The sequence below is a fragment of the Capra hircus genome, chromosome 21 (assembly GCF_001704415.2).
Source record: "Capra hircus breed San Clemente chromosome 21, ASM170441v1, whole genome shotgun sequence".
In the NCBI taxonomy this organism is placed as follows: domain Eukaryota; kingdom Metazoa; phylum Chordata; class Mammalia; order Artiodactyla; family Bovidae; genus Capra; species Capra hircus.
In genome coordinates, this window is record NC_030828.1 from 18,001,772 (window position 1) to 18,014,108 (window position 12,337).

The window sequence follows — 12,337 nt, forward strand, 5'->3', positions numbered from 1 at the left end:
TGACGTGTATGGAATTCTAGAGCAAGATATCTGCCGTGTTTGCATATCAGACTGGAGTTACATTTTGCTACCTATGCAGAGTTTGTGGATGAGAGAAAAGTAACTGCTCCCTTTTCAATAAAATGCTCATCCATTACAAATTGTCCCCAAAACATCGTAAGAGAAAAAAAAAAAAAAAACCTCTCCATTTATATCATGCTTGGCAAAAAGTTCAAGTGCTCAAAATTAATTTTGCAAATAACTGCACCTCCTAAATGGCTTCTCTGTAAACTGAGAGGTAGATCCTCCAACATATAGCAAAGAAAATTCCTAGGTGAGCAATAAAGACAGCCTGTGGGTACCTTCCTGATAATAACCTGGCCCAGCTTTGCTTCTGGTTCAGTGTACTCTGCGAGAGTTTTGTAATAGAGGATAAACCTAACTCCATACTGAATCTGTTTCTTTTACTTTAACCTTCTTATCTATTGCTTTTGCTGCAAGTTAAGAATGTTGTCTGTACCCTGAAATACGCGAGATCCATTCCCAAGGCTCCGACCTTTGAGGGTATAACACTTCTCCATTCCTACAGACATAGGTAGTTGCAAAACAGAGAATACCATTTGTCTTGCCGGAGGTTGATAGGAACGCTGCGACTAGATTTACATGGACAACAAGCGATTCTGGCACCAAGAAGTTTGCAGCAACCAAACATCGCCCCCCATTTTAGTGGAAAAGAAGCCTGAATTCTAACTGAGAACGATGGTTCTTTGGGACACAATGTCTCACACATGCATATTTGGTCTTCTCAAACAGAAGTAATATTTATGCGTCACTTTTTTTTTTTTTTTTACGTGTGTGCTTGTGTTTAATGTATGTAATGACTGCAACAGGCACTACGAGGTATGGGTGACAGGAGAGGAAATTGAATCCCTGAGTCAAAGGATCAAAAGAGACAGGGTACAAAGCCCAAAGTTCAGGGCCTCAGCCAGAGTCTCACTTACCCTGGTTAGGTCTCAAATGCCACGGTGGTGCCTCAGGGCAGCAGCGAGCCCTCAACCTCAACGCTTACACCTGGTCAGGAGAGCTGGAGAGAAGCCGCCACTGAATTGAGGGAGAGGCTGGAGATGCAGGAAAGGGTCCTCCTTCCTTCCGTGCCTTCCACCATCCCCACCCCGGCCCCCAGAAGCACAGGCTGCACACACCTTGGGCTGTGGCCCCGCCCCTTCTCGTTGCCCGGGTAACTCTTTCCCGCTGTGAGCCTACGCTTTGTACTGGGCTCCCTGTCCATCCAGTCTTCCCCATCCCACCATTTCGGATTCAGGTCTTCCTCACTCTCCCACACTTTTTTGTGTCTATGGATATTATGTCTCAGTCCACCTTCTGCCTCCTGGGATGGTCATCTATGAACATGTCTACACACCCCTCTCACATCTTCCACTGAGTGTTCAGCCTCCTAAGAGAAGGACCAAGCCTTTTAGTTTGTTTGTTTGTTTCCACCTGGACTGTTATGCAGGACAAAGCAAGATGATTTGCACACTCTGGGTTCTTAATACATGCTGAAGTTCTGTGAACTGAATCACATGCACTTGATAGAAGGAAACTCAGATAACATAGTTTTACATCTTTCATTATGCTTACACACTGTGTACACACTCTGAAAAATATTTTGCATGTCATATATTAATAGGGCTTCCCTGATGGCTCAGATGGTAAAGAATCTGCCTGCAATTCAGGAGACCCGGGATCGATCTCTGAGTTGGAAAGATCCCCTGAAGGAGGGAATGGCAGCCTACTCCAGCATTCTTGCCTTGGAGAATCTCATGGACAGAGGAGCCTGGCAGGCTGAAGTCCACAGGGCCATAAAGAGCTGGACACAGCTGAAGCAACTTAGCATGCACGCATGACACTCGGCACGACCAAAAATATATGTATATATAAAACAGCTTTTTGTCTCCTTCATATCACAGTCTCAGGATAAAAATACTGCCTTGTTCATTTTACCATCTTGCCAGGTCCTCTAAACCTCTGAGCTGTCTCTGTTTCACTTTCTGATCAGGCTGGAAAGTGATTAAACAAAACCTACCTCTTGTGTATTACCCTGGGGTCAGTAGAGGGGCAGGATTCTCGTTCTCTCTGCCCAGCTGGGATCCATAAAGCCAGCTCGTGCCAGGATGCCTGGGCACCAACAGCAGCAGCAGGAGTGACTGGTGCTGCCAACACGGCTGTTGTTTTGGCGGGAGGTGCCTCTTGTACTCTGGCTCTTTTTTCAAATAGAAAACTTGTCCTTTGTGTAATTACATCGATAACGCTGTGTCGAGTGGCAGACTGTCCGCAGTCATCAGCTTTAGCCTTTCTGCTGCTCCAGGCTTCCCCCAAGGTTTCTACCCGCTCCCAGAGCACAGGAGAGCGTCTTTGACCTGGCCGGGGGTCACCCTAGTCCTCTGTGGTCGCTTCTCCATCAGACCTCTAATTCTGCAGGATTCCAGAAATTCTCCATTTATCTGGAAACTTTTCCCGCACAGGCTCAAAACACTTTGCCATCAGTGGGAGAACGAGGGTCCACAACCTTCTTTTTCACGTGGACCATACACAATCTTCTTTTTCACGTGGACCATGTTTAAAGACTCGTTTGAATTGGTTACAACATTGCTTCTGCTTCATGTTTAGTCTTTTGGCCGCGAGGCATGTGGGATCTTAGCTCTCCCGCCAGGGTTTGAACCGCATCCTAGGCCAAGTCCTAACCAGTGGAGCACCAGGGAAGTCCCCCACAATCTGTTATTGATCCACAATCTCTTCTCTTTCAGTGAGAGCCGTATCAGATCCTTGCCACAAGTCTACAGTGATAACTGTGGGATATTGTGCAAAGAATGATTTGGCCCAATGTGAATTTGGGCAAGAGGCTGCATCTCAGGGCCTCAGTTTTCCCATCAGTAGAATGAGAGGTCTGGCACAACTGATCTCCTCAGATCCCACCCAGTCACAACCTGCAGTTTGTGAAGTTATTTTTGGGCTTCCCTGGTGGCTCAGAGGTTAAAGCATCTGCCTGCAATGCAGAAGACCTGGGTTCGATCCCTGGATTGGGAAGATCCCCTGGAGAAGGAAATGGCAACCCTCTCCAGTATTCTTGCCTGGAGAATCCCATGGACAGAGGAGCCTGGTGGGCTACAGTCCACAGGGTCACAAAGAGTTGGACACGACTGAGCGACTTCACTTTCACATTTTATTTTTTCTTCCTTGGTTGACCACTTGTTAGATGGGAATATGACTATCTGCCTACTTTATTTCGTAGGATGTTTGTAAGGATAAGCTATGATAGACATCAAAACCATTGCAGGGTGGGGGGTGGGGGGTAGGTGTATTGCACCAAAAAGCTAGGAAAGCTCTCACTAGTCCCAGAAGCAAAGAACGCCCCTGTCACTAGCCTTGCCTCGAAGTTAAAAGCTCTAGGTGGCTTTTTTTTTCTTCTTTTTTAAAATTTGTTTATTTGGCTGTGCTGGGTCTTGATTGCTGCACAGGCTTTTCTCTAGTTGCAAGCAGAGGCTACTCTCTAGTTGTGGTTCTAGACAAAATTTCTGTTTTATGTTTAGCTTTTTTGGCCACAAGGCATGTGAGGTCTCAGCTCTGCCACCGGGGTTTGAACCCACACCCCATGTATTGGAACCACGCAAGGATCACAGGCTTCTCATCGCAACGGCTTCTCCTGTTGCTGAGCGTGGGCTCCAGGAGCATGGGCTTCAGCAGCTGCCACGTGCAGGCTCACTAGTTGCGGCTCCCAGGCTCTAGAGCACTGCTCACAGTTATGGCTCACACGCTTGGTTGCTCCGAGGCATGTGGGATCTTCCCACACCAGGGATCAAACCCATGTCTCCTGCACTGGCAGGCGGATTCTTTACCACTGAGCCACCAGGGAATCAGACCCTCTTTGGGGTCCCTCTTTATCTGGGTCACTTCCTACCATCAAAGTGAATCTTTACTGAGAAGCAAGTCATTTTGAGGCAGAGTCCCCCCAAAATCACAGTAAGATACTGTTGAGGGGTCCCCAGCACCATCCAGATCTCTTAGTGCCTAGTTTCTCTTCCATAATATTCAACCTCAGTTTGCATACCTCCAATGATGGGGAACTCACTACTTCACAAGGCAGTCCGTCCAACCATCAGATAACTCAAATTATTAGTAAGTCTTTTTGATTGCACTGGAATCTACTTTTCCTAAATGCCTAAGAATTGGTAATAACTGTGCCCTTTGTGGCTACATAGGCATTTTAATCCCACCAAGCTCTGCTCTGACATCCTACATATGGTCCTACATGATGTCTCACATATGGTCCTTCATGCCCCTGGTCTTCTTGTCCCCAGCTACTGTTGGGCTCACCAGTGCATCTGGGGGCATCCTCTTTCCTGTAACATTGAATCAAGGGCTGGTTTGGGTCTGACTGGCAGGGGACAATATGTTATCCCTCACATCCTAAAGAGCTTTAAGAGATGTGATTTTAGGGCCCGTGCAGAAGAGGCATGAGGCTTCCCATAAGACTCAGTAGTAAATAATCTACCTGCCAATGCAGGAGACACAGGAGACTCAGCTTCAGGTCCTGGGTCGGGAAGATCCCCTGGAGGAGAAAATGGCAACCCACTCTAGTATTCTTGCCTGGGAAATCCCACGGACAGTCCATAGAATCCCACAGAGTCGGACATGACCTAGCAGCTGAGCACACAGAGGAGACATATTCAGCAATAACCGTTCAAAGTTTCTGATCAATTAATATAGCAATTTTCTGTCAGTTACCTCACTTAATCCTCACCTCTACCCTATTAGATAAGTATTATTAACACCATTAATCAATTTTAAAAAGAATGAGGGAGGTAAATTATCCTCTTTATAGGGACCCTACGCATAAGCGTTGCACGTGTACATGCTAAGTCACTTCAGTCGTGTCCAACTGTTTGCAATCCTATGGACTGTAGCCAGCCAGGCTCCTCTGTCCGTGATATTCTCCAAGCAAGAATACTGGAGTGGATTGCCATGCCCTCCTCCAGGGGATCTTCCCAACCCAGGGATCGAACCCATGGCTCCTGTAGCTCCTGCATTACAGGCAGGCTCTTTACCTCTGAGCTACCGGGGGAAGCCTACGCATAAGCTTTGAACCCTGGTCAAATTCCTGAATGCTTCCTAAGTCTTCCCAAAGATGTGTGGATGCTTCCTCCAAGCTCAGCCCTGATCTGTATTGCCATCGTCTTCACCCCAACAAGCTTACGTGAAGGGGGCAGGAGCCCATGGAGCCTGGGTTTCTCAAAATTCCAGGCAGCTGTCCACTTGCCTCTTGTCTTCATCTCTTGGACCACCAGCCGCTGGGACTCATCTGTCTGCCGTGTGTCTCCCACTCAGTAATACTCCACTTCCCTCCGGACCCTGCCTTACCCTGATCGCTTGAAACTACTGTTCTTTCCCGTTATTGCCACCAGCCTTCTGTCTTTTCAGAAGGAGAAAAACAATCCACTTATCTCCCCCACCTCATTTTTACTCTGGGCTGTAATGGCCTTACTCAGCAACTCCTTTCAAATAGCATCTGTAATATCCTACTTTTCACAGCCACATTCGCAAGCCGAGTGTGATTCTGTAAATAAAAAAATAATCTGGTTATAGGGACCAAGAAGTGCATGAGTCCAGCAAAGCTGCCAGGAAGAATTAGAAGCCTTGAAGCCCCCAGGAGACAGAGAATTTGAGATGGACATGGACACACTGCTCTATTTAAAATGGATAACCAACAAGGACCTACTGTCTAGCGCAGGGAACTCTGCTCAATGTGATGTGGCGGCCTGAATAGGGTGGGAGTTTAGGGGAGAATGAATACACGTATGTGTATGACTGAGTTGTTCTGTTGTCCAGCTGAAACTAACCATCACAGCACTGTTAATCATCTATACTCCAATATAAAATTAAAAGTTTAAAAAAAATTTTAATAGGAGGGTGAGTAAAAGAAGCCTTGAAGACCCCAGGATGGGAGAGGCTGGCAGGGAGGGGAGCTGTCCTCCTAGTCAATGCCTCTCAGAAGGTTGGAAGCCCTGTGGCTATTCCCTGCCTGAGAGTGCTGTTGCCACAGTTTCTTGGCATTTTAAAACTTTCATTTCCAGAAATCAAACTGACAGTCCTTATAATACGGTGAGTTCCGCTAGACTTGACCTTGCCACTGTTTGACAGGGACCTTTAGAGACACAATGCCCTGGGTTCAGTCCTGCCTCCTACACAGCCAGCCAGAGCCCTTAGGTGCATGACTCCTTCTCGCTGACCTTTTTTCTTCACCTATAAAACAGGAGTGTTTATATCTTTCAAGCAGATTAGTCAAAGGATAGAAAGAGATATCACCTATAGACTGCTCAGCACAGGGCAAGTAATCAGAACTTGTAATTACTGATCGAAAATATCACAAAATTATTAGAGAATCTAGAAATTTGTTTCTCAGAGCAATCTGAATGTGAGTGATAGGGGTTGGAAAGGCTTTCCAACATCTTTCCATCTCTGAGCCTCATCTCAGGTGGCCAGATCACTGGAAAGCCAGGCTAGGATGGCAGTCTTAAATGCTTTGAAAGGAGCTTCTGGGACTTCCCTGGTGGTCCAGGGGTTAAGACCTCATGCTTCCAATGCAGAGGGCCCAGATTTGATCCCTGGTTGGGAAACCTGATCCCATATGCTGCAACTAAGAGTTCGCCTGCCAAAACGAAAGATCCAGCATGCTGCAATGAAAACCTGGCCCAGCCACGTGTGTGTGTGTGTGTGTGTGTGTGTGTGTGTGTGTGTGTGTGTGAGTATAATACACGACTGTATATTTGAGTGCATCCTTCCTTGCCTGCATCAGTCAACTGCTCGCCTGCCCTGGGCCCCACCCTCCCCCGCCTTTGCTTGTGCATGCTCAGTCGCTTAGTCGTGTCCGACTCTTTGCCTCCCCACAGACTGTGACCTACCAGGCTCCTATGTCCATGAGATTTCCCAGGGAAAAACACCAGAGTGAGTTGCCATCTCCTACTCCAGGAGATCTCTCTGACCCAGGGATCGCACTCGCAACTCTTGCATCTCCTGCAAAGGCAGGCAGATTCTTCTCTCTTGGTGCCACCTAAGAAGCCCCAGGGCTCCTGCAAGCACTGCATCCCAGACTCCCTCAAGGTCTGGCTTCTATGAGAATCCGAGATCAACTGGGGACTGAGAGGCAAAACGCAGCCAGGCCCTTTCTGCTTCTCTCTCCTTGGCTTTGCGTGGCACTGGTGGCAGTAACTCTGTCCTGAAGTGGCCTCAGCTCTCGCCAGCGTGTCACTCACTCAGTGGTCCCATCACCCCCTGGAAGCCCTGGATCTTGTGCTCGGGCAAAACCCCCACCACGCTCGGTGCTTGCAGCCCAAAGATGGTGGTGAATCCCTGCTATTGCCAATTTGGGGGTTTCCTCACCACCCCATTTGGCTCTGCAGTGCTTCCAACACACTGGTTCCTGGTATCAAACCCCCCTTGTTAAACCACCTTGCATGGGTTTCCTAGCTAGACCTTGACTGACACACAACCCAGAACCGGAAGACCCTGTTCTTCAACCTGCAGTTGTAATTTCCTAAGCAGAATCTGTAAGACTAGATTTGGACTAAAAATGACTTATCAAAAAATGCCAGTCAAGGGGTAGGAGGTGGGAGGGAAGTTCAAGAGGGAGGAGAAATATGTATACCTATGGTGGATTCATATTGATGTATGGCTGAAACCAACAGCATATTGTAAAGCAATTATCCTTCAAATAAAAATAAATAATTTTTTTAAAATGCCAGCCAAAAATCAGAAGCTTCTTTGTCATAGGTTTCCCGTAGAGGTCATCTGGTCTAAATCTTTTTGTTTTTTCCCTGTTGAAGATTCTGAGGTTCTGAGTGCTTGAAGGACATGCCCAAGGTCATTCCGCTAGTGGCTCTTCTCATTTTCCCAGTGAATATTATCCCGAGGCGATTTGAATATCTTCATCTCCGTAGCCCAAAGACAAACATCCTATATTTTTACTTCGGTTGAAGGGGTTGCCTGTATTTACACAGATCTTTCTTGAAGGGCATGATGCAACTCTGCATCTTTGCATTGCAAATAAGTGTCAACTTCTACTAGGTCAAATATAAATTATAGACAATGCGGTGGCAAGGCTCTGCTGGACTCCTAAATTCACGCCACCAGATCCCTACCCATACAAATATAGATGTAGCTACACAGATTTAGACAGAGAAAAAGACACAGATACAGGGGAAGGAACTGACACAGATACAGATATAATGTTCTCCCCCCAGGTCATTACTTGGTTTTAAAAGGAACGAAAACAGCAGGCTTTTCCACTTACCATGCATAAATCATCACCGAGAAGGAGCCCAGCAGCATCTCAGCAAACTTGACTTAGAGAACTGAAGTGCACCAAAGGTTTCTTTCTTGATGACCCAAGCAAAGCAGTTCAAGGGCAGAGTGGGCTTGGCAGGAAGCAGGGCTGGAGGGGAGGTTGGCCTGGCTCACAAAGGTTTGTGGGCACCCAGGAAAGGAGATTTAGAAGGAGGTTGTAATTACAGAAGCTGCAACTGATCTGGGACAGGACCACTAGGCTTTATTTATTTGTTTTAATGTTTATTTTTATTTATTATTTGGCTGTGTCAGGTCTTAGTTGTGGCATGTGGAATCTAGTTCCTTGACCAGGAGTTGAACCCATGGTCCCCTGCCTTGGGAGCAAGGAGTCTTAGCCACTGGACCACCAGGGAAGTCCCCTGCTGGCTTCCTTCCCAAAACACAAAGGCTTAGGCTGAGCCCATGGTTTGGAGTCCAGAGCTGAAGTATAACAAGAAAACATGGCTAGAAGGTGGAAGAATGACTTTTCCAACCAGGGGACCAAGTCAACCATGGGGGAAGGACAGAGTGGATTAGAAATCACACAGAAACCAAAGCAACAACACTGAAATTTGAAGCAAAAGCCAAAACAAACCAAGAATGGATGTTTTGGAGATCTGACCCACTGTCCACCTGGAGACGCACGGAGTCTGTACAAGGACAGCATCAAGGAGTGTGTGTGTGTGTGTGTGTGTGCTCAGTCATGTCCGACTCTTTGCTGCCCTGTGGACAGTAGCCCACCTGGCTCCTCTGTCCATGGAATTTTCCAGGCAAGAATACTGGAGTGGGGTGCCATATCCTCCTGCAGGGGATCTTCCTGACCCAGGGATCAAACCCGCATTTCGCGCATCTCCTGCATTTGCAGGAAGATTCTTTACCACTGAGCCACCTGGGAAAATGAATGTGATGTTCATCTAAATTAATCTCTTGGGCTCACCTTTTGGGCTCTTAAAGGGGCAGAGTCACATTCTATAGCTAGAGCCTCATGGTCCAGGCACAGCCCCAAGGAGGTTAAGACTTGCAGTTCGACTTCACCAGTGCCAGGTGACATCATCTGCCCTGTGGCCACTGACAGGCTGTTTCTCAAACGTGCCTAAATGCACCTCCTGGGCAAGAGGAAGTCCAGACCACTGGGTGGGAACCGCAGCAAGCCTATATCAGCTCCTGCACTGACAGCTTCCCACGTAACATGGTCTGGAGCCCAGGAAACATGGGTCCCAGTGCTAAATTGGTCTTCAGGAGCCTTCTGACCCAGCCTTATTTCTGAGTCACATTTATCACCTTCCCATCCTCCAGGAAGTCACAGGATCTTTTTCATTTCCTCTCACCCTCTCCTTTAATCTTTTCATATCTCTGCTGACAGTGCTCAGCAAATATTTGTTGGATTTAAATTTGGAATTCTAAAATATATATAACAGTGGGCTTATTAAACAGAGAGAGTCTATCATATTCGAAGCCCTAGCTTTATGAAGTCCAAGCCCTTGCATGCCTTTCCAGCTCAGACTAGTGTGATTAGCAAGAAGGGGAGGAAGTGGGGGACCTCATTTGGACAAAGGAAGCACGGAAGTCATCCAATCAGGGCTCATACACAGACTTTGTGGACATGTGATTGATCTCATTCATTGTTCTTTAAAATATGTATTTACTTACTTACTTATGTTGTGCTGGGTCTTAGCTGAGGCATGTGGTATTAGCTCACTGACCAGGGATTGAACCCAGCTCCCTTGCACTGGGAGTGTGGCTTCTTCACCAATGGACCATCGGGGAATTCCTGTCATTCCCTATTGATCTAGCAGACAAGTTTGAGTAACTGTCTTGTGAAATGTAAGCAACATCCAGGATGGGTCATACAAAGCTCACTGTCCTCCTCAAGTTTGAAATATACTTACGAGGCAAGATGTGAGTCAACCAAGCCTACACCAGGGAAAGCACTGTAGGGATAAATGAGAAAAAGAGAGAGAGCGGCATGACCTGCTGCAAGTGAGATGGGATTTGAAGCCCAGAAGACATGAGTATCATTCCAGATCCATGTCTAAACAGCCCTGGGCTCTTCAATAAATTTTTTAGCCTTGTGCTGGTAGTCAACACTGTTGAAAAAAAAAAAGAGAGAGAGAGAGAAAATAATATAATTTGTTCCTGGGTTTATTTTAGAGATTAAATGAGGTGCTTTCAAAAAGACCTTGGCTCATTTTTTCCCACCTTCCCTCACTGAAATGTAAGACAAAGGCCTCATAAATGCTTTATGAGAGTTTGAAGGAGTGGGCGATCTCTTTGGGCTTCAGGATCAAAGAAAATAACTTGGATAAAGCACCAAAGGATGTTTGAAGTGCTGGATGAATTTGGTAGACAAACAAAAGCAGGGAGGACATGTCCACGGTGAGCAGGAGTCAGGACGACTCCAGAAACAGGGATGGGTGTGCTGGGCATGCTCTATCTACTGAACCCAAACCAATGTCTCCTTTTTCTGAACACTTTTTACATTCTTATCATTTTGCATTTCATCTTTTGACTAACTTTTTTTTTTTAATCCATGCATCATTCAAGGCACTGGATTTATAGCCACAAACAACACAGGCAAAATTCTGCTCTTCGGGGGTTGATTGCTAACACTGCTTCCTCTAAAAGTCAGTGGAGGTTCAGGTATACCGGTTCTGGCTTCTTCTGTATTCCCATGCACACAGCAAGTACTTAATCATAAAAGCTCATTGGTTAATTGGTTGACTGTATTCCCCAAACCATGCCTGCCCCCAGCTTTGGATTCCACTTATAATCTCACTTATCTCCTTCCAAATACCCATCTTTGATCCTGAGTCATGGTGGGCAAAGCAGTCTGAGTTCCACACTCAGGTCAAGGCCAGAAAACCAACGTGTAAGCCAGACAATAGCGAGCGAGGGCAGTCTTCAATATAAGCGCGGTCCATGTACAACATATCAACCCTGAATATTCACTGGAAGGGCTGATGCTGGAGCTGAAGCTCCAATATTTTGGCCACCTGGTGTGAAGAGCCAACTCATTGGAAAAGACCCTAATGTTGGGAAAGATTGAGGGCAGAGGAGAAGGGCACAGCTGAGGATGAGACGGTTGGATGACATCATCATGTCAGGGGTAAGTCTGAACAAGCTTCAGGAGATAATGAAGGACAAAAGAGCCTGGTGTGCTGCCGTTCCTACGGTCGCAAAGCGTCAGACACCACTAAGCGACTGAACAGCAACAACCTACAAACCAAAACAACAAAAAACCTTCAGCCAAGCAGATTGTATCCTAATGGACTGGATAGACACATGGAGTGCTTGATCGAGAATTTTTAAAATGTATTAAAAACACTTACAAAATGTTCAGACTAGTGATTAATAAAATAGCCTCTTTATGTTTCTATAATCAGATGAAATTTTGACTAAATATTTTTTTAATTCACTCATTATGACTATGGGACTTTTTGTAGAATATTTTCTTATTTAATGTTTGCTACTGATCTGACATGTGTCTCACCTGCCTTTGTGAGGATGGAATTTAATTTTTTTTTCCTTCTTGATCAGCCTTGCCATTTGCAGAACACATTATTCTAGAAGGAAGCTGCTTTAATATTCCCATCAGGTTCTCCTGTATGTCTCCCTCTCCAAACCTAAGAGAAGCATTCACACAGGCGTTTTGAGTGAGGGGAACCCTTTACACATCCCTTCTCCAAAGGTTGCAGAGAATTCTCATAGTTAAACACCCAAGCCTGGGGTCATCAGTCCCATGTAAAGCCCTTGTCCAAAACTCAATGCCTCATCTCGAGACTTCTTGAATTGGGTGTACAGTCTGTTCCTGATATCCCACAGAATCAGTTCAGTTTAGTTCAGTCACTCAGTCGTGTCCGACTCTTTGCGACCCCATGAATTGCAGCACGCCAGGCCTCCCTGTCCATCACCATCTCCCAGAGTTCACTCAGACTCACATCCATCGAGTCCACGATGCCATCCAGCCATCTCATCCTCGGTC